Source organism: Pteropus medius, unplaced genomic scaffold (genome assembly GCF_902729225.1).
Source record: "Pteropus medius unplaced genomic scaffold, Ma_sr-lr_union100, whole genome shotgun sequence".
NCBI lineage: Eukaryota > Metazoa > Chordata > Mammalia > Chiroptera > Pteropodidae > Pteropus > Pteropus medius.
In genome coordinates this window covers 4,331,517-4,346,810 of record NW_024342467.1, presented here as the reverse complement: position 1 = coordinate 4,346,810, position 15,294 = coordinate 4,331,517, and the positions used below count along the sequence as shown (strand labels likewise).

The window sequence follows — 15,294 nt, the reverse complement described above, 5'->3', positions numbered from 1 at the left end:
ATTACTAGTTTGGATCCCCACCTCATACATGCTTACTCTGTGGCGATTTTCTCCCTTCCCTAAGAGCCTGTACTTAGCCCACTTGAAGGTTTCAAAACTGTTACTACCCTTGAAAAAAAAAATCTACATTGCTAAGAACGAATGATATTCATACAGGGTATTGATATTTGAAAATTTTTTCTTATCAAAGTATGATAAACTGAGAGAGACCGAGAGAATCTCAGAGGGGTTTGTCCCAAGAAAGATGTGCTGTGAACTTGTTTGAGCTAATAGCTTCAGGAAAAGCAAGATGGAAGGATTTGGTATTGAGGAACTATCCCAATTCACATCCAGGCTGCAGTGCTTGTGTTTCCCTACCTCAAAGATTTTATCTTAATTATCCAGAATTTGAGAGATTTATGACAACACTGCCTACTTGCATATTGTTTATGTGCAGTTTTTGACTTCAGAAATGTTTCAGACATGGTACATTTTCCTAGCTGGGGGAAAAGATCTCTTTGGACAATTAAGACAGTAATGGTAATAGCAGCAGCAGCAGCAGAAGAAGAAGTATTAGTAGAGAACCAGTCATAGTAGTAGTTTTCATGGAATTCCCAAAGTAGTAGTAAACATTCATGAAAATCTCAGTGCTGCAGCTTGAAAAGACATTGTAGATCTATGAGATCAAAACTCATTTTTAAGATGAAAAACTGAAATCTAAAAAAGATTGCTGGGCACTCTCTGATTTTAAAAGAAATAATGCATGCTCTTGTTTTTTTTTTTTTGAAAATGTCAAATTAAGAATTATATGAACCTAGATACTTTTACTTATTAGATTACTTTTTATTTCACAAATTCTCTATTTGTAACACCGGAATAAGAAATATATTTTCATCATTTTTTTTGTTAAAGAAGGTACTTTTAAACTTTGTTTCCTCACTAACACAGTTATATATATTTGTTGGATGAAGGAATGAATTCAGTTTGATGCATCTTTGTTCCAGGCTTTTGTTTATCTACCAATTTGAGTGATCTCTATATAATTCTTACTGTTATTTAGATTTTTCACATTAAGCATGATCGGTATATACAAACCAATACAAAATTCTGGATAAATTTTGATCCAAAAGAAATGTATATTCTCCTTTGTTTACTTTTCCCCCTGAACTTTTCAACACTGACATTCAGTCCTTAACCAGAAGATGCTCTTAGATTTCATTCCAGCCACAGGGTTGTCAGCAAAAGTTCTGTCAAATACTATCAAGGTCACTGGACTCAGTTAAAAGTGTCTCATTCCTATCAAGATATATGGGTAATATTGAAGTAAACCCTTTAATAATGTTAGCTTTTCCTTTGAAATGGCGCTCATGCTGTGAAATGAACTTTTACTGCTATTTGAGGTTGTTTTTTCTCCATCCTCCTGGACACAACAGCCTTATTATGTTGATTTGATTTGACTCTCTAGTCCTTGGCACTGTGACCAGAATGTCAGGTGACACAGTTATTTCAACTCACGGGTCTGCAGGGAAAGCCAAGTAACTGGATGTCATTGCTCTGTTTTTCTGGATGTTTTTGCCTTCCTGAGTCTCTTAATGTTTGTGTTTTCGTCTAGGATAATCAAACCCTCTTTCCTTTCAGAAAGCTCTACTTTCATTCACTGTTTTATTGCAGATTAAAGGCTGCTACATTAGAAGGTTATCAGCTAATCGATAAACTTCAGTCATCTCATCTTGTGATAAATCTGTCCCATTGATCAAAGTAGAAATTTAGGCCCCTTAGCTTTTCATGGCAATTTCTGAAGGTTTGGATAACGTGCTCACAGAATGTATAGACCTATCCTCTTATGTATTTTTAGAGGCAGTCATATGAATTTATGTGTGTGTGTGATGTGCATATAAGCGGATCCACATATACAAATAGCTTCATCTGCATTTAATTTAAAATATTGCATTCTCACTTTACTTAACATTTTTGTCAAATTCTAATCATCAGCAAACTTATCTTTCTCTTCCTCTATATATATAAAACCTTTTTCTTGTTAGGACTAGTATTAAAATGCCTCCTAAGTCCCTAATGTAAAATTTCAATAATTGTAGTGAAATAGGCGCAAATGGTGTGATTATAAAATTTTAAAAAATCTACTCTTATATAGTTAAATAAATAGTAGTTTTAGAATGTTAAGATTTGGAATCTTTATTTTGGTAAAATGCAGCTTGTTTAAGTTAAATTCCTACCATAACTTTTTTTTTCCATTATGAAAAATAAGTTTAGCTAACAAATATTCATAGTGCCAGTCATTAATGCTAGATGCTATGGAATGAAAGATAAAAATAATATTAGTGAAAAAAAAGCAATATTACTGATTGATAATATTAATCTCTTATATTCATTTAGCAATTTAGAATTCATAGGTAATTTTCACATCCCACATCTCATTTGCTTCTCACAATGGCACTGGGATGTAGGCGGGGCAGACAAATCTCACATAGGTTTATTGTGTTTCCCAAAGTCTCACAGGTAGTGAATGACAGAACCAAGACTCAGCTTGTAACTTTTCTCTTTGTTTGCATCTAGGCAAAATATGCTAACCAGTCATTCATTTTAATGTCCTACAAGGGAATAAAATACATTTATTTTTGCCACATATGTGTACATTTCTATGTTTGTATAAGATAATAAGTAAAAATGGAAAAGATCAAAAATATTTCTTATTATTTGTAGAGTTCTTCTAATTTATAACATAACGTACATAATAACATATATGGAAAGCAAGGGTGAAGTAGACAGCCCTCTAAGTTTATTACTCTATGAAAATCTTCATCCTTGTGTTTTGAATTGTAGAAGTGTGGTTAAGTTCTGTGTATACATAAGTTTTCAGCTTTAGGAATCCTGAAAGTTTGCTTAACAAAATAATAATGCTCTCAAAAGAAAATAAAAATTAATTTTGGTTTGAGATACTGTTTATCTTTGGGCATTGTATAATTTGGCCGGAAACATAGTGAGATTAATAGAACATCATATTTGGCATTTTGTCTGATACTACAATTGCAAGGACCTTGTCAGCTTACAATCCCTTATTTTTTATTTTTTACACCTACAGCACCTGGTCTTCCTAGGTGGTCTCCCATCCAAATACTAACCAGGCCCAACTCTGCTTAGCTTCTGAGATCAGACAGGATCAGGCTTGTTTAGGGTGGCATGGCCCTAGATGTATTTTATAGTATTAATGCTGTAGACACTAAAGCCATATACTATAAACATGATGTGATTCCTTCAAGGGACTGACTACGGTGTACTGCATAAAAGCAAGGTATTGGACCTAGAACCCTTAAGTTCAAATTTCTACTATTTACTAATTGTGTAGCCTTGTATAAGCAACTTAAGATCATTGTGCCTCAATTTCCTCCTGCTTCAAACAGGAATAATTATGTTACCTTCCCTTGGAGTAATTTGAGTATTAGGGTAACTTATATATGTTTATATGAAATATATAAGTAATAAGTATGTCTGGCACATAGAAAGTACTATATATAAGCTTTTATTCTATATGTACACAAATATATATGAAATATACAAAATACATAATTCATATCATACTATATCACAAATGCATTCATTTTGATCAGCTTAACTTTTTCTGTGTTGTTTTTGTCTTGTGTATTTGTTTGTTTTTTGCCATGCTCAGAAATTATAACTACCAACTTGTAGGCTGTATCTATATACATTGTAAAATAGTTATAAGAACAACTTGTCCTCTTACTCTTGATCATGCTAAGCAATTTGGTGCATATCTACAGTGATACTGTCAGAAAACACTTTGAAATTTTGTTTGTTCAAACCTACATTTTTGGCAATGTAGATTCATGAACAGAAAGTTGAGCTGGTAACATTCGGTATTGAAATACAAGCCTGGTTATATAAGAATCAGTTAGCATCATATGTTTAAGATTACGAGCTATGAATTCTGGTTGATCAAGGACACCCTAATTTGTGTAGCAAAATTGCCTGCATCTTTGCTTTTGTTGATTTTGAAGCTGATGTAGTCATCGAAAAGGAAAAAAAGTGTTGATTTTTCAATTAAGATGCAACCTTTACAATGCAAAGCAATAATAATTATAGTGTTCACTCAGCCTGGAGTAAAAAAATTCTCTAGTTAAATAGCAATAATCAAGATGAGAACTATATTAGAAGAGTGCTAATTTTATGATCATCTCTTATTTAAATAATAAAAATTAATCCATGGGACCCTTGCTATAGCACTACTTTCAGTGGAATGGTATTTGGCTTTAAATATGGTCTCTGGAAGCTCATTTAAAAGTAATTGGCTGCTTAAATTGTGAATGACCTAAGATCATCCTTATAAAATAGCTACTACTCCAATGAATCAATTATTAGGCAGTGGCTGAGCTTCTATCACACCAGATATGTTTGACCTAACAACTGGACTCTGCATGCTAAATTTAAGAAAAGTAGGTTGGTTATAGGTACAACTAACAGAAAACTTGGAATTACTAACATCAGAGGGTTGTTCTGCACTGAAATAAAGATCTTAAAGTAGCTATAACCTTGCAAGGCAACGTGTCAGCTTTGGAGCCCAACAAACTAGATTCAAATCTTAGTTCTTCGATTTAACATATTTGTGATCTGGGCTAATTATCTAATGTCTTTAAGCACTGCGAGTAAAAAAGGAAAGTAAATGGGTTGATGCAATGATGAAATGAGATATGTCAAGATTTTGGCGCATTGGTTAGTATTTGATAACTCAGAAACACTATAGAAGTAAGACATCAATATTTATTTAATATAAGTACTATTTTGAAGACAAAGGATTTCATAAGCTACAGTAACCGTTTCAGAATAATAATGCCAATAATATAGTTAAAAATTTTCAAAATGATTGCATTTGATTGACCTAGCATGCTAGTAATGTATCTTCCCCAGACAGGTATAATGAATAGATTGTTCTCCAAAAAGTAAATGTCACCCTATTTCCCATTATGCTCCTTTACCAACCCAGAAGGACGAAACTACAGATGTAGCAACATATACATTACAAATTTGTGGAAGACCCTGTTCTTTCTCTAGTTTGTATGATAGGTTGTCTATGCACAGTGCTCTAAGTATATCCTTTAAAAGGATAAAAACTGTATTCATGACTAGCAATTGGAAGAAAAATGGTTTGACAGAACAAATCATTTTTAAGCCATGACTTAGAGGGTTATTTCACTTTAGAAATTATATTAATTATTTGCATAGTTATAATGCCAAGATAAATATAGACAAATACTTAAGTATTTATTTCTATGGGATAAAGTTTGTATGCATAAAAATATGTAAAACACAGACCCATAATCCCTGACTTCAAAAAGCATACTGGGGAGTTTGGAAGAAGATGGGGAAACATGCTGAGGATAGTTAAGATACAGTAGAGTAAGAAGTTAACATGTGGGCTGGAATGCAGGTTCTGGAGTCCTAATAGTTGGACACCATACCCCTGTCTACTACTTTTCAGCTGGATGACCTAAGTAAGTAACTAAATCTCCCAATACTTCCATTTTCTCAGCTTACAAAGGGGCTTACAATAGTAGGGATGACATAGATGTGGAACAAGGATCAAATAAGCCAGGGCACTCGTAATTATTGACACCATTACTATTATAATACTAACAATAAAAATACCATATGACTATAAAATAAATGAACATTACAGACAATAAATCCTATAGTTTCTGTTTGTTTCTTTAAGAGATCAGTATAGATTAGAATCGTTGAGAATGGCCTCATGAAGAAAATGAAATACGACCTGGAACTAGAAACCTTGGCTCATGAAATAATTAGAAATGAAATGAACCTAGAGACGATCTGCCCTTAATGGACGGTAATAACGAATACTTGCATAATGTTCACTGTGTGCTGTGTACTCTTCTAAGCACTTTATATACACCGTAAAGTATCTAATCTTTACAACCTTATTTAGTGAGAACTGTTATCTCCTTTTCGTCAGATGTGAAAAACTGAGGCACAGGGTAGTTAAATGGATTGTTTCTGGTCCACAAAGAGACAGAATTGCAGACCTGATTCTGGAGTTTACACTTGTAACCACGATCGTATGCCATTTTGGATAGAGCTGTGTGCCAGAGATAAAGTGGTTGGGCAAAACAGCTCACCCAGGGTGACCAGTCGTGTCCGAGTGGTTAGTGACAGAGGTAGAACTTAATCTTCCTTAATATCTAATGTTCAGTACTTCTGTGTTTACACCTCAGTTGGCTCTTTAAGATTTGTATGAATTACCAAGTGATGAAAGGAGGGCCTGTTAAGCAAGATGAAGACCAGGCATTAATTGCTCTGAAGTAAACATGAGCATTTTCTGTCCCTTGGAGAGAGAAAGGTGCAGTATTTGGAGATAGAGGCGTGCATTGGGTTGTGGTAGAGATGAATTTGAAAGGTCAAAGTCAGTTAAATTTTGTGAGTCTGCAAAAGTCAATCAGATACATTTGGGGTTTATCCCTAAGAACAAATGCTCCAGCCCGGAATTTCTGAGTATGAAATTAGACATCACGTTACCAAGGAAGAGAAAGTGGAGAGAAAGAAACAAAGAGGCATAATATATTTTTTTGTAAATGCATTTTACAATGTAGACATACTGTAGTTAGTTGACCATATTTACAACAAATCTATACTAAATAATTTATATGTATCAGACATTATAATTATGTCAGTGGAATCTAATGTGGTAATTTAAAGAAATGTGCACTAGCTAAGAATTTATGCATACCTTGTAAGGAAGGAGAACCAGACTTTATCTAACTTATTATTTATCCCTATGCACACCCTCAATTTACAAAGCTCCTGTTAACTTCAAAGGGATGAGGAGGAGAATGCAAACTAGGCCTATTATGTTTGTGATCATACATTTGTTTTGCAGGTGGTATCCATGTGTTTCTCCAGAGCTCATCTTTTCTATTTGCATACATGGAAGGAGAGCAAAGTGTTCTTTCATCTTCATATTTGTCTAGTTTCTTGGAACTATGAGTTACAAAGGAAGTCTGTATGAATCTTCTTTGTGTTAAGTGCTAATTTATAAGCTGCTGAATATATCAGCTACAGTATTTGATACACCTAATAGTCACCTTACACCTGGAATTACAGCAGACACATTGGTAGAGCTCTGTATTCTAAAGAATTAAATTATATTTCAGAATATATAATTAAAAGAAAATGTGAAAAATAAATCCATTTTACACATGAGTTTTCTACATTATGTTGTGTCGGTAAACTATTAAGGGGTCTGTTTGTTGTCATTGTGTGTCATCTTTGATTATTAAGTTATAGAAATATTGCTATTCCTGTATAATCTGTGATCGATAACAGGCATTATAATATTTACATATTGTTAACATCTAAGAGTCTCAAAAGGTTAAATTTGAATAGATGCTTTAGATTGACCTAGCAGTAAATGAAGTTTTGACAGTTTAAAAGAAAGATTACGTTGAGTGTTTAAATATACCACCTCATTTAAGATTAGAGATTCATTTATGTATACCTTATCCTAAATTTTCAAAACCCACAGGATTAATAACTAATATCTATTTAAGTGAAATTCGTGTGAAAATTAATCAAATGCAGAACTTGTTTCCCAGTTAGTACATTTATATACTGTGAATAACAAAAAGACTTGCATTGTCTAAAGATTAGTATGATTTTATATATATTTTGATATTACCATGAAATGCTCTGCTCAAGATAGAAGTAAATAATTTGTAATTTTAAATAGACTTGCCTTTGTGCTGCATTATTCTGTCTCCAATGACACCTGTAGAATACTGCTACCTAATTATGCTCTATATTTTACGTTTAATATGGTAATCTAATGTGGTAAAAACATATACATTGGAATGTTGCCATGACACTATTGCTGTGGAGTCAAATTTATTAACTGGTGCAACGTCTTGGTTCCCATCAGTCAGGGTCTGTGTCCTGACGTATCAGTATGATCTTATTATATGGAGCTTTTCCCTTGTAATGTATCTTCAAGGATGCGCTTATGGGGTAGTGCTGCTATAGGAAGGCTCTAGAGTAGAAAAAAGGAAGGAAGGAAAGGATGGAGAGGTGGGGAGAGAAAGAGAAAGCCGGAAAGAAAGAGACATCCTTTGAACTAGCAGTTAGGAGGTTACGTCGAAACTAATACGTAATAAAAATTTAAGGATAATTTTCTACACATTTAAAAAAATTCCTTGTAGAATACTGTAAATACAGTGAAAATTGAGGTTTCTTAGATTACAAGTGAATATAATTAATGAGTAATTGTATCAGACTTGATTTTATATTTTCAACTATTCTAACAATTATATATTCCTAGATCAGCAGTCCCTAATCTTTTTAACACCAGGGACAGGTATTCCTATGAGAATCTAATGCCTGATGATCTGAGGTAGAGCTGAGGCAGTGATGCTAGCACTGGGGGGTGGCTACAAATACAGATGAAGCTTTCTCACTTGCCAGCTGCTCAGTTCTTGCTGTGTGGCCCAGTTCCTAATAGGCCATGGACTGGTACTGGTCTGTGGCCCAGGAGTAAGGGACCCCCTACCCTAGATCATATCAACTAAATCAAATATAATTGTAACTTCGTTTAAATATGTCAACGTAAGTTGGGCTTCAGGGTATAGAAATCAAATTCAACAAGTTCTATAACCATGATTAAAGTACTTCTCAATAGCCGTTCATTGTAAAGTAAAGGTTATGAAGGTGGAAGGTGGACAAGAGTAATCTCTTAAACTCCTTCTGAAATACTGTAACCTGATTTGGTTCATTTGGGATTCGTAGCTCCTGACTATTATGCCAATGAAAAATTATAGATGTGTTCATGTAGGAAAAAAGTACTTTTTGATCTAACATGTAGTACATCTTTAAAAAGGAGCTTAAATTTAAAGGAAATGATCTATTAAAAATGAGTATGTTAAGAAACCAAAAAAATTACTTACAAAATGCTAATTTAATTCTAAAACTCTTCATTCCAATAACAGTTTTCTTGGGATTATATCCTTTAGTTTGGAAATGTGATCTGCGTATACACTGATCATTTACATTTGCTTCCTACAGCACTCACATGGTAAAATCATTTCCTTATGTAGTGTATCTTATATGGTATCTCTTGACTGTTTATTTCATGACCTTGGTTAAGCCTGCTCAAGGCTCTCTTGCTTGGTTTTCTTTGTCAGTGTTTGCCTTGTTTGCTTTTTGTTTTATTGGTGAAGACTGAGCTTGTGTCAAGAGAGACTTTTTATTATTATTCTGATATTACTCCTGTGCTATAGATGATTTTAAGTTAATATTAATTGTTAAGAAATACCAAAATGTCTTGATTGGAATCTGGAGGTGTGCTGATGGTATTGTTACCATTTAGGAAGCAAATACTATACTTAGCTATGAGTCTTTTTAAGAAAGTCTCATGGATTTTCATAAGGAATTTTGGTCCATATCAATATTATCTTCTATATGAAGAATAAGTATACTTTTCTAAATGTTTCTACATAATAATGATGGCTTTTTTTCTTCACAAAGGTTATTCTGGGATTAAAAAAATGTGGCCTCTAAATTATAGTTTTTTACTTTTATATCTCATGCCTCTCCCTTTTTCTTATGAGGGGATTCTTTCTTAATCTGATAGAGTAAAATGAACATTTTCCAAGATGGGCAAAATACTTTGAGTAAAAGTTTTTCTGTAAGAGTGGTAATTCGTCATGTATACTGCTCCAGTATACATTAAATTAAACATTACAAGCCATTTAAAAAAAAAAAATCCCTAAATTTATTTTGGGGAAGAAGTTATAAAATTTTTGTACCAAATTAGTAGTTGGTTTAAATAAAATTTTTGCAGAATTTATCCTAGCTCGTATTAACATCTATAACAATTGAGGCCAGGTGACAGACAATTTCTTTTTAAGAAGGTGTTTATTGTCAGGAAAATTGCAAAGTTTCCTTTGTAATTACTCCATCTTTGCTATTTTGGCAGCATGTAAAGTTTTATTGGCATTTACTGAAAGATAGTTTTTTTGGCCTAGCCAGCTGGCTTTCTTTTTTGGAGGGACAAACTTTTCTAGCTCTGGTATTAATAACATATTTTTAACGTTGATAGTCTGTGGATGGGGTCTTTTCGAACAAGGGGCCAAGTGGCCAATAATGTCTGGATCAATCATATCTTCAGTGGAGTGACCTCACAATGCTGCAGGTGTTCCTCAGTCGTGTAAGTGTTGCCTCCCACTTATTCAGTGCATCATTTTTGTACTAAACTGGTCAATTTAAGACCATGTAATTAAAGGCTCTTTTCACATACAGCCTGGGAAAAAAGTGTGTTGAAATTATGAATCAAAAGTCAGGAGGCACTAATTTGAAAGAAAACAGAATTTTTCAAGCAGCACAGGTTTATCAAATCAAAATTGAAAGATCCTTTTCAGGGGACGAATATTAAAACAAGTAAAGCACAAACATTTGAAGATATGGAATGATACTAGGATGTTGTTAGGCTTCTGAGTGTGGTATATAGGTGGAGTTTCAGTTGTCTTGGTGGTGGTATTCACCACCAAGTATTTCTCTTACTTCTGGACTTCCTTAAAGACTTTTCCAGGTCATGCTGATGTATGTGAGATGAGTTCTAAATTTCTAATTATACTCCTCCAGTTCTGAAGACCACAGCAATAAATTCATTTAAGCAAGTGTTTGCATCACTAATAACTTATTTCATCGCTTTTAAAATAATACTGAAGGAAATGGTTATACTTCATTTCATAAAAACACTTATTTGGCTACTTGTTCTTAGTAAAACTTAACCTATCATAGAAACTGCTATTTCTTTTGTAATTATTTTTCCAAAGTGATGACAGGCATATTAGTAATTGGCAGTCTTCTTTGGCAATGAAATATTATCTTAATTTTGATTTTTATGTTACTATTATTTATAGAGTAACTAAATTTTAAGTTGGAGCTCCTGTGTTTGTGATTCAATAAAGAAAGAAAATTAAAAATCATATATATTGTTGACTACTTATAAGTAAAATATATTTAAATGCTACCATTTGCATTGATTCTTCTCTATTGTATATTATCTATAATCTTTTTGGTATTGGTGGATTTCAAATATATTTTTACCACTGTTTTTCTGAATCATTTGTTAGAGATCTATACAGATAGTGTACAGAGGGTGGAACTCTGGGTTTGTTCTAAGGAGTTGGATGAGGCAGAGGATGCGAGATAGAAGAAGCCCAGCTTTTATATGTTCTAACTATGGGAGGGACCGGTCTTCACGGTCACCCAGTGGTGTGGACTGAGCACCCCTGGTGTCTCTGTGTTCTGCAGGGCCCATCTGTCATAGCATTCCAAAGAACTTCTTTATGCTAGACCGAGAAACACCAGGTAGTGCTGGAATCTTCCAGCCTCTTCTCAGCTAGGATAATAATAGTTACTATGAAGTCTTTTCCAAATAGTGTGTCTATTATTTGAAAGAAATTGCAGAATTACTGGGCAGGGAAGTAATATTTATTTTTGGAATGTTATAGGGCTACAAAGAGTATTTATATTGAAGTAAAGTGGAACAATTTCTGCAGAAGAGATGTTTTACATATTCGTGAAAGTCATAATTAGGTAATTTATTAAGTAGAGCAATTTTTGAGAGGTGTGGGTTTGGGTGGGCATCTTGATTTAGAACTTTATTTCATTTTATTAGGTCTGTTTCTCAAATAGCTGCAGCATGTTCAGGTTTTATTCCTGCCAGTTGGATATGAAGTACTGTATGTTTGGGCTCACTGTACAGAATTTGTTTCCAAAAAAATAGTGTCGTGCTGCTTTCCATCTACTGGACCAGTAGGGGTAGGAAGATCTGATTTGAAGCCAGTGCAAAAATACAAACTGATTAGATTTGGATTGTTCATACATTAGGCCTTTCTTTCCCCGTTCTTACCCTTTTCCAGATGGAAGAACCAGTTTCCTCCCAGGATACTTTCTCCTGGCAATTAGACTGAGAAGATCAGGACCATTTAGTGCCACTACTGCTGAAGTACTGTGATCGTAAGGTTGGGCTTTAAAATTTAGAGGAATGAATCGACACATTCTGTTCTTGGTTTCTTTATTTTTCAGTTAATGGTACTTGTGATGCTTTTGAAATCAGGAAAATAACTTTCTGTCTTTGCTTCTGCTTTTTATTTTATTACTATAATAACATATTACTTTCTGACATCAACTGGAAAGTGGGTGGTCCATGAAACACCTTTTAAAGCATCAAGTGTTTTTAAAATGGTAACCATATTGCATGTGCAGCTTTCTAATGTGCATTATGGACCCTCCCTTCTTGAATATAGTAGATTAAATCTGATTTTGCTTTTTCATGACGATGAAGGCTCCTCATAATTATGAATTTCGGTGACTGCTGTTTGCTAAAACACAGTAATGCCCTCAGTTATTATTGAGGTATGTAGATGCCTGCATGACTTCAGAACATTATGCCTTCTGAATTGTATCAGATCTTTGCATTTTCCTCTTCTCTGACATCAATAAGGTACTTATACCCAGGAATTAAATTTTATAGCTATGAAGAAAGATTGCTTAGTCTTATGCCTTCATTTTGTACATTAGGGAGGGAAGCCCAGAGCAGTTGCACAGTTCGTTTATGGTCACACAGCTAGTTAGGGGGTAGGGTCAGATCTAGGTACAGTTAATTTACTCCTAATCCAGTGCTTATTCTGCCGGACTTTTTCCTTCTATCCAGGAACCTCTCCTTACAGATTTTTTTTTCCTGTGTAAATTTTTTGCTCTTAATGTAGTTGACAGACATAAAGTGAAATTGGGAGCAAGATGAAATAGAAAAATTAGTGAAGTAAGAGTCTGATGGCCAGAGTCCTGTTACTGTCATAAGTCACTTCTTTGAGTTATCTTCTATGAAAGGAAGTGGTTGGATGAATAATGGTAATAACTAACATTTACTGAGTACTATGTGCCAGGTAAAATTTCAAATTCTCATGTGAGTTACCTTATTTAATTCTCACACAGACTCCATGAAGAAGGTCTGTGATAAGCCTCATAGAGTGAGAAATTAAGTCACATAGCAGTTACCTAGTTTGCCAGAAGTCCTTTAGCTAGTAAGTAGCAAAGCCAAGACAAGGTATCCATGCTCTTAACCACTCTTGTTTCTGGAGGCTCTACATGCTCTCTTTAGCCGAATGTCTAATGATTCTGGGTTTGAATAATAATAGAACCAATAGCTGACATTGTTGAGCACCTACTACACACTTTATAAATAGTGTCTCATTTAATCCTATCAGCAACTCCACGAGGCAGGTGCTATTATCCTCATTTTATAGATGAGGAAACTGAAGCACAGAGAGAGGTTAAGTGGCCTGCCTAGTCTTACGGCTGGTAAATGGCAGTGGCAAGATTTGAAACCAGGAAGATTTAAGTGACTGTTAGCTTTGCCACTATGCCTTATTGCCTGAGAAGGAGTACTTGAGCATCTGAGCCACCGTGTAATGAATTTTGTAGTATTCCTTTTTACTAACTAGAAGTGGAGTGTGAGCGCATGCGTGTATGTGTCTGTGTGTGTGCACACTCACGCGCACACGCAGGTCTGTATGTGGGAACACACTCACTAATGAAATTAGCTGTGTGTAAGATGAGGGGTAGAAAACCCTCATTCCAAGTATATAAGTGAGTGAAGAGAATTTAGTGCAAGAGATAATGAAGTGCAGAGTGGTGGGGATGTTGGGGACTGTGGCAAGGATGAGAACATGAGCCCTGGCAAAAGGGAAAGCTGACAACCGGCTCAGGCAACCACTGCCCTGCTTTTCTGTCTGGAAAGTGGACTCGGTGTTACTGGATAGTGTGTTTTGTTTGTTTGTTTGTTTGTTTTGTTTTTCCTAGAGAAACCAGATGTTTAGATTGTAAACCAGAAAAAGGCTTTGAAGCTGATTTTTAAATGATCACAAGTAACTGAAATTGTTTGAAACCATCTGTGAACCAAACAAATATTGGCAACCTCTGGTTTAGATTTTCAGGACTGCTAGGTAAGTGACCTTCAAATGAGTGAGAGTTGGCTGCATCTTCTTATCACTACTAGTTTTGAAGAGAAGAAAGACAAGCCCAAACCCTGTGTTTCAGGTCTATTACATTCTATTAAGATAGCAAAATGGTACTCTGCTCTGTAGAGAAATTTGGATTATTAAGTGTACTTTTAAGAAATAACTGTCTTGTGAGGCAGTAACATAATCAGGCTTTACTCTGTAGAATGTAAGGACTCCTGGCTTCTGATTTCAGCTTTGTCCTCAGCACTAGTTTCCAAGTCTTTAGACAGCCAATACTGGATGGGGCTGTGAGGTGCAGAATCACCTCTGGGACTTTTTCAAACTACATTCCCTCCTCTATTCAGGCGTGACCCGGGCCAGACCATGCAGGACTCCCTTGCAGCAGGATTTGTAGATGCTATTACTGATAGCAGTTTGGTATTAGAAAACAGGTTTGATATCCTCTTCTGAGAAATACGTGCTTTCTCTGAGACAGTGTTGGTTTCCAAACCGCCCAGGAAGTTCCTTACAGATGCTGAGTGTTTACATCCGGAAGCATGGTAGGGGCATGTCGATGACCGTTTGCCTTCCTCTAATGGAAGGAGCTCTCCTCTTTTCTATCTTTTTATCCATTGGGCTTCCAATTAGTACGAAGGTTTCTGAGTACAAGCACTAACTTGATCCCTAACACTTATTCATATCTAATGTCCTCTTCAATTAAAAAATTCTGAGATTCGTAATAAAGGTGAGTCTCTCTTACTTTGTCTTTGTGATTATTACTAAAAAGCATATTATGTGTTGCCAAAATAACATCAAAGGGCATACTAGGTATGGGATCTATTCCAACTGATAATAATAGACCTTTAAAAGCATTGTATCTATTTTATAACTGCTCTACTTAAAGAATATTATTTAAGAAAAAATAAATATCAGCTCACTGTGCTATGGTTTAAATTCTTATCTCAAAATATAGGTGTTTGTGTTTCCAGATGCTTCAAATAATGGAAAATCATGAAAACTTGAATCAGGGTCCCTGTCCTTAAATGTGTTTCAGTTTGCATTTTGATAGCAGTTTAGAAATGTTATCGCTTGTTTTGTCACAGACATAATTCACGTCTTTCTTCAGGCACTGTAAACAAGAGAAATGGTTTAATGGCCCCATAAAGGCACTCTGCTGATAGCTGAGATTAGGCCTTTTAGTAATGGATGTTGGTGTATGTACGCGTGAGTGGTGTGTGTGCACAGTGGGGTCGGGGAGGGCTCGGAAGAG

The 15,294-nt window shown here is 34.8% G+C and overlaps 1 protein-coding gene and 1 pseudogene across 15 annotated transcripts in view; one reads left to right on the top strand and one right to left on the bottom strand.

Moving 5' to 3' along the window:
• Window positions 1-15,294, top strand: part of ETV1 (ETS variant transcription factor 1) — an 86,977-nt gene that overhangs the window by 22,753 nt on the left and 48,930 nt on the right. The gene's annotated exons all lie outside the window — the stretch shown is intronic.
• On the bottom strand, window positions 3,071-3,189 carry LOC120602528 (uncharacterized; annotated as a pseudogene).